This window comes from Elaeis guineensis, chromosome 8 (genome assembly GCF_000442705.2).
Source record: "Elaeis guineensis isolate ETL-2024a chromosome 8, EG11, whole genome shotgun sequence".
Lineage (NCBI taxonomy): Eukaryota > Viridiplantae > Streptophyta > Magnoliopsida > Arecales > Arecaceae > Elaeis > Elaeis guineensis.
Genome location: NC_026000.2, coordinates 23,281,142 through 23,289,670, shown reverse-complemented (window position 1 = coordinate 23,289,670; position 8,529 = coordinate 23,281,142).

The window sequence follows — 8,529 nt, the reverse complement described above, 5'->3', positions numbered from 1 at the left end:
AAATAAACATAAACCCTATATAAAAAGTATGAATAATAAATATAAACTCTAAGGTGATAAACAAAAACTATTCGAGATAAATACAAATTCGATCTAGGATAAATACAAGCTCGATCTAGGATAAATACTAACTGAGGAAGATAAACACTAACTCCTATATAAACACAAATAGCCCAAGATAATATAAACTACCGAGATTGCTATCTGTCATGGCAAGATAAAGTGCTCCAAAATAAACATAACTCCACATAATAAATAGAAACTGCGAATAATAAATACAAACTTTGGGACGATAAAAAGAAACTGTCCAAAATAAATACAAACTTGAGTCCACCCAAGATAAATACTAACTAAGAAGGATAAACACTAACTCTAGTAAAAATAAATACAAACCATCCTATCATAAGTACAAACTCTAAATAATAAACATAAACAAAATAAAAATAAACTAACTTTTATGGCAGGATAAACACAAAGTGCTTCAGAATAAATACAAACTCCATATAATAAATAAAAATTACAAATAATAAACATAAATTTTGAGATAATAAACAAAAACTATCTGAAATAAACACAGTTGGATCTACCCAGGATAAATACAAAGTACATTAGAATAAACATAAACTTCACATAATAAATAGAAACTATGAATAATAGACATAAATTTTGAGATGATGAATAGAAACTATCCAGAATAAATACAAAATCGGATCCACCCAGGATAAACATAAAGTGCTCTAGAATAAACATAAACTCTACATAATAAATAAACAGAAATTATGAATAGTAAACACAAATGACAAATAAAAACTGTTTGGATAAACACTAACTGAGGAGAATAAACATTAAATCCTGTACAAATCATCTCAGGACAAACACCAAGTCAGGATCAAATACAAAGTCGGGGTCAAACAGTTTCTATTTATTATATATAATTTATATTTATTATTCAAAATTTATGTTTATTATGAAAATGAGTCTCTTGTGTTTATTATTTGAAGTTTGTGTTTATTCTGGGATAGATTATATTTATTTATGCTGGACTTTATCCTATCCTGGGTGGACCTTGGATCACTCAACTTTTTGATCTTGAGTTTATATTTGTTGAAAAAAATTGTGTTTATCACCCTAGAGTTTATGTTTATTCTGCAGAGCTTCGAATTTATGTTTATTCTAGGCAATTTATGTTTATCGTCCCAAGGTTTGTGTTTATTCTGGATAATTTATATTTATCATCCCATAATTTATGTTTATCATTTCAAAGTTTGTGTTTATTCTATAAAATTCAGAGTTATATTTATTTTAGATAATTTATATTTATCATTTTAGAGTTTGTATTTATTTTGGATAGTTTATATTTATCATTTTAAAGTTTATATTTATTTTATTTTGGATAATTTGTATTTATCATTCAGAATTTGTGTTTCTTCTAATAAAATTTTTATGTTTATTATTTAAAATTTTTATTTATTATTAAAAATTTATATTCATTATTCAGAGTTTGTATTTATTATTCAGAGAGTTTGTGTTTATTATTTAAAATTTTTATTTATTATTATGAAGTACTTGGTGTTTAGCCTACCCACCCATAATTTATCCTGTTATTCATAGTTTATATTTATCCTCTTAATATAAACATAAATAATGAGAAACAATATTGTAAATACAGAAACAAAACTAATCCCCCTGTAAATAAGCACAAAACCAATCCCTCTGCAAATAAGCACAAATTGATCTGAAACAACTTCAAACACAACACAAAATAATAATATAGAAAATTTACATCAAATAATTATCAAACTTATCAATAAACATAAATACAAAAAATTGAAGAATAAACCCACATGTCAAAAAATCTATTGCATCAATCATTCACATCTGTTACTGAATATTTATATATATCAAATTAATAGTTCCATTAATGACAGAATACAAATTTGAATATAAATTTTTGAATGTATTGTTAAAGATTCATAAAAAATATTCACAATACATCCACGATAGCAATAGCACAAACTAGAATGTTTCCACCTCACGACCCTTCGCGATCACCTACACAGCATATCTGGCACATAACTCTCGCACATAAGAATCTGTGATCTCCCATCCCATCATCAGACTCTCCATAAAATGCATGATATAAATAGCACAATCAGACCTACAAAAAAAATATTTTATGCTCACAATCAAAAGTAAATAACTGATACGGTGAAATTAAATTCACATGGATGTATCGATTATAATGATTATCCGACATCCTACTATGGACAATCAATGAAATGGAGCAGCCAACCACCCATATCAATAGAGTACATATCTCGTGTCATCTCAGTCAATCAGGTCACCTGTAATCATAATATTAGTAATCAACCATATTGTTAGTAATATATGAGTATGCACAACATTCGATATTCGATAAATATTCGATAAATATGGACATTACTCATAAATCTTCTAATGACGCTCCTATACTCTGCACCACTCATAGATGTGTAGTGTCTAAAATATGTGCTCTCTATATCGACGATAAGCAAGTGCCAGTGAAATGATGAGCATATGGGCACGAACATTTACTTGACTTTAACTAATGAATGAGACATGAAGTCTCGTACAACTTTGTCAGAAACCTTCCATTTTCATTTGTCCAGCAACATGCTCTAGAATGATGAAAATATTGAAACATACATTAGACTACACACACAATACAATGCTACAATACATAATATTGTATGAAGAATATAAATAAGTACCATAAAGAAGGGTCACAATATAAAGATAGACTGCAAATTAATTGAAGGACGTTGCTGCAGGAGGGACCAAAAAATATATATGACCTGTATACTCCATTGCAAAAAATAAAAATTAACTTACACATATATTTGATTTATCTAACTTAGTACATAATACTTACATCATCAATTAAATTTTTAGATAGTATGTCATGAACCTACAGTCGGTTGATGATGCTGATGCCATCAGTCCAAACCAAAGACCTATATGATGTAATTAATATCAAACCTAAAGACCAAAGACAAATATAGTTTGAAAGATATCAAAATTATTTATTTTATAAATAATGGAATGACATACCAATCAATTTTTTTAAAAAAAAATCAAAGACTTGCCTACGCTCCGCATCATCCAGAAGCTGCAACCCGAGGAAATCACGGCTAGTCTCAAAAAATCTCTGTATATCGCATGAGTATGTTGGATGTCGGATGTGAATGAAGTATGAATATTCTACTAAATCATAACTCTACTTACAACGTCATCATCCCTACGGTGGACTGACTTCTTCTTGGACTTTCTTTTGAGCTTTGGAGTAGTTGAAGGTAGGGAGATGAATGGATTGCGTAGGAGATGAAAGCTCCGAACTATCTGCTTCCACTACGTAACCCATCTCTCAATATGATGTGGGTCAATATGCTCGATGGGTACCGTCGGGCTATTAGTACTCACAAACTCAATAAGTGACCCATCTGACGCCGCCTCATGAGTGCTCCCCTCTGCATCCTTGATCTCAATGCTCCCTTCAGTGCTCTTCAATACCGTCTGTAACTCAAAAATCAACTTATCTTTCTCAACGAGCATCCTCCAAAGCTTCATCTTCTCGACATCGTCTCGAGCCCTCCCACTCCTCACCTCTGCAAAGATGCTTCGGTATTTACGTACGAGCTCCATCTGAGGATAAATAAATAACAATTACATATGTTAGCAATAAATTTTAAAAATATTTAATTATATGATAGGTCAATATCGTGGCAGTGCTATATGCACTGCTAGCTCTACTCCTCTTCCTATCCATCTTACTTGTTTTACCCATCTTACTTGTTTCACCTTCAGCTCTGTCTATCTGATGGGTGGAAGGACTCACTTCAAGGAGCAACACCTCATCTGGTGATGATGCTCAAAGTGGATCTCAAATATGAAAATAAAGGTAAAATAATTAGATCCCTAATATTCTTACAAAAGAAAAAATATAATATCAAGCATCAAAGTAATACTACATCTCCATCTTTTAGGCCCTTCAACACCTCTTATAAGTGGGCCCTTTTCCTGAAGTGAGGTTTCTCCCAGTTCAAGATTCGAGGAACCTGGCTGAAAATAAATAGTTTGACTATACCTGTTCTCTTAAAATGCCAAACCTGAAAGAAAGAAAAGCAATCACATGAAGACATAATGATAATCAAAATGGAATAAGAAGATAAAGGAATAACTTAACATCTTTCTTACCATCAGAACTATAACGCATCTATTAAGATAATCGGTGCTCTCCTTTACACCTCTCTCTCTTCTCTTTATCTTCTCCGCAGCCCTTGAAATGAATTTCATGAGGTGCTCGTGGATTGCTCTGGCCCATGCAAAATGGCCAATGTCCCCTAAGGGGTCAACAATGAGAAGATCTACAATGCAATGCTAAGATTCAACAAAGGAGACAAAATTGTATCCAAAAGGTATGAAACAAGCAATTGCACCATTGATCGGATGCCATTGGAAAAAGAATTAGACAATAATTCTTTGATCCTATCTTCCAATGCATCTCTTCTAACTATCCCTCCAAAATATGTGGTCCTAACTACACTATGGGGAGCCTTCTTCATATCAATAGCCACCCCATTCAGGGATAGCCCCAAAATGAGGACAACATCCTCAACAGAGAAGATCAACGTCTACCCTCTTAAATGAAATCCCCTCTTGCTATTGTCTCAGTAACTGAGGAGTTGGTCTACAACTGCCTACTCCTGTGTGATGATTGAGATGTCAAGCATATAGTGGAAGGATGTCTGCTGTATCAATTTTTTGTGAGCATCTGTCAATAGCTCCCGGATGTCCCTAATGAAGTCCACATATCGCCGCAGATAGCAGCGATAATTTATCAATTGGGGGAGAGCTCTCTTTCGAGAGCTCCTCTTGTGACTCAAAGAGGACTTCGAACGAACCATCTGCAAAAATCAATGAAGATCAATTATAACTTATTTACTATATAAATTAAAAATTAAATATATTAACATAATTCTGCAACATTCATGCAGCTCTTCAAAATTATGATTAGAAAGTGAAAAGTGGTAAGAATATTGATTTATGTCACAAATTGACATAAAAAATATCAATTAATATTTAAATTATCTAACTTTATTAGGAAATTGATACTTGTTATTATATTTTACAGAAGAAGAGGTTATCAATAGAAAGAACAAGGAAAGAGGATTCCAACGGTGCAAATTTTATGCAAAACAGAGTTAAATTGACCCAGGAATTGAAGAATGAAGAAAGAAGACTCAATTGGGTCAACCCGAGTCAAATCAGATCAAAATTGGTCAAAAATCAACTGATTTGGTGATCTGGTTAGCCGTCTGGTCTCCGGCAACGGTGCCAAAAACTTGATGTGCAAATCTTAAAATTTGTAAATAAAACCGCAAGTGCACAGTGTGCAGAGTAGCACGACCAGCGAGTACGGGTCGATCCCACAGAGACTTGGTTTAAAAATGATTTTCAAATCTATGCTCAAGCGAGCTTTAACGAAAATCGAAAATCGAAAGTTGTTTGCTAAAGACAATAAGACTAAGGATCTAGGTTTTTGAATCCACTAGATCTAGATTAGGAAATTCTACCTAAATTTTTCTTATTGATCCTAACGACTACTCCTCTTGTCTTTCCCAAGCATAGATTATGAAGGGACTAAGGCCAACGATAACCCATCAAGATTCTTTACAGGGGAGTAGTAACTAGGATCCCTTAGGGTTTTCTCCTCCTATGCACTGAATCAAGCATGAACTATGAAGGGACTCTGACCCAACTGTAGTTCATCAAAAATTTTTGGCAAAAGAAGAAGAAAAAGAAATCCTAAGAAAAAGAAAAAACCCTATGTAAAACCCCTACTCATGATCTAGCTTCATCGCAAACCCTAGAAGGGATGCTTAGCTAGACATGATCTAAATCTACTTGCAAAATTTAAATGCAGAAAAGTAAACTACCCTAATTTCATAAATTAAACTATCCTAATTGCATAAATTTAAACTGCATAATTTAAACTGACCTAATTGCATAAAATTAAATTGCATAAATTAAACTATCCTAATTGCAAAAAAAATAAATTGCATAATGTAAAGAGATAAAATTACATAAAAATAAGATTTTATATAAAAAAAAATTATTACAAAAATCTCAAAGCTCGAGGCTCGAGGCTTGAGAAGAAAGCTAAAAACCCCACTATCTAGGGTTACAAGCTTGATCGGAAGGCAAGAATCATTAAAACAAGGGCCTTTGGGGGCTTTTTATAGGCATTTGGGCGTTATAAGGTTTTCAAAACTTTAGATGTGGGACTAAGAGATTTTAGAGGGCTGTTAGGGAGGTTTAGGGGCTCAAATCTCGCTCAAAAAGCACTTAAATCCATCAAGAAACCCTAGAAATTATTTCAGCCGTCCGATCTTCATCTAAAGGACCCAATTCATCTAATAAATCAAGCTGGGAGCGATTCTGGGCCGTCGGATCACGATCTGGGTGAAGCGCTGTCGTTGGATCGCGCTGCAGAGATGGGATCAGGTCGGATGCATCGCGGACCGTCCGATCAAGGTGCTAGAAGATTTCGTCCGTTGGATCGCACTGCAGAAGGATCCCATGTTGTCCTAGTATTTATTGATTCTTGCAATTGCCTTGATTACGGTTGGATCTTGACGGCTGCGATGGTGGCCGTCCGATGGTGCAAAAATGTGGAGCGTTGGATCTTGATCAGAGAAGATCGGACCATCGAGTGATGTGAAGTTACCAGGTTGCCCTTCGGACCTTCTTCTCTCTCCTCATGAGCCCTGGACCGCGCGCGTGGATCGGGCTCGCGATGCGTTGCGGTGAGCCGAGACTCGCTGATTGGCTGGTTTATGGTGCGCCGATGGGTCCATGGTCCAGGCGCCTGTTGCTGTGGACCAGACGGCTAACCAGATCACCAAATCAGTTGATTTTTGACCAATTTTGACCTGATTTGACTCGGGTTTGACCCAATTGAGTCTTCTTTCTTCATTCTTCAATTCCTGGGTCAATTTAACTCCGTTTTGCGTAAAATTTACGCCGTTGGAATCCTCTTTCCTTTTCTTTCTATTGATGACCTCTTCTTCTGCAAAATATAATAACAAGTATCAATTTTCTAATAAAGTTAGATAATTTAGATATTAATTGATACTTTTTATGTCAATTTGTGACATAAATCACACCCCCCAACTTAATCATTGCTAGTCCCTTAGCAATGTACCAAAATAAGATCATATTCCAAAAAGATCCTTCCTTTGCAAATTAATTTAAGATCGAAATTCAAGAAGTTTTCTAGTATTACTAAGTAATGAGCTTCGAATTAGAATCAGTAGTCAGTCTTCTTAGGAGCTTTCTTAGAGTACACTTAAAGTTTTATAGCACTTGTGTGAGTGATAACTAACTTAGTATTTCAGTATTAACTTGTACAGGCCAATTGTATCATTTTTCATAACTTAGTTGATTAATTTTTATACACCCCAGATTAAACAAAGAACTAAGGTAGCTTTCACACTGTTTTTTTTTTTTTTTTTTTTGCTGAGCATCCTGGCCTTCCCACCACGTTTGATGCGAATCTCAACACTTGACTTAGGTGAAGAGACCGGTTACTAGGCTTAGGGCAATCCACATTTACTCTGTGTTTTGCATTTTATTTCAGGCAGGTAGCTCTTTCCTTAAATTCAAATTTCTTCAATTGGGGTGTAGAAAAATTATCTAATTTAAATAATACTCAAATCCTTAATTGGCCTTACAATTAACATCTACTTTACCTTGTTAGTGTGCATGTGCAATTGAAAGTGCTAATAGTCTTTAAATGACCTAGGCCACCAAGAGTCTAACCAGCTAATCTTCTCCGTGACTCACTACATTTATTAGCAAATACTTTCTAACTTACTCTTATTTCTTTTCTAGATTAATTTATTTTAATTTTTTTTTAATATATTAAATATAAGAAATAACTCATAGTGGAAGGAAAAGAAAATGATAACACCTGATTTTGTTCAAGCTCTCCCCCCAACTTGACCGACATTGTCCCCAATGGAGTTTATCTAATTTATTTGTCCTAAGCAAACTGAAAACAAAGAAAGCATTAGAAATTAAATAAGCTGGGTTGCCTCCCAGAAGCGCTAAGTTTTATGTCTTCAGCCAGACCAAACCTCGAAGCAATTTAATCAGAATAAGTTGGTTCATAAAGAACCAAGGCATCTTCAACAGTCTCGACAGGTAATTCCAAGAATGGTTTTAATCGTTGACCATTAACTTTAAAGATAACACCATTACTTGGGTTTTTTATCTCAACAGCTCCGTGTGAAAAGACTTCCTTTACTAAAAATGGTCCTGTCCATCTAGACCTAAGCTTTCCTGAAAACAGATGTAATCTAGAGTTATATAAGAGCACCTTTTGTCCGATATTGAAAGTTTTTCTCATAATTGATTGATCATGAAATGCTTTGGTTCGTTCCTTGTATATCCTTGCATTTTCATAGGCTTCATTTCTAAGTTCTTCTA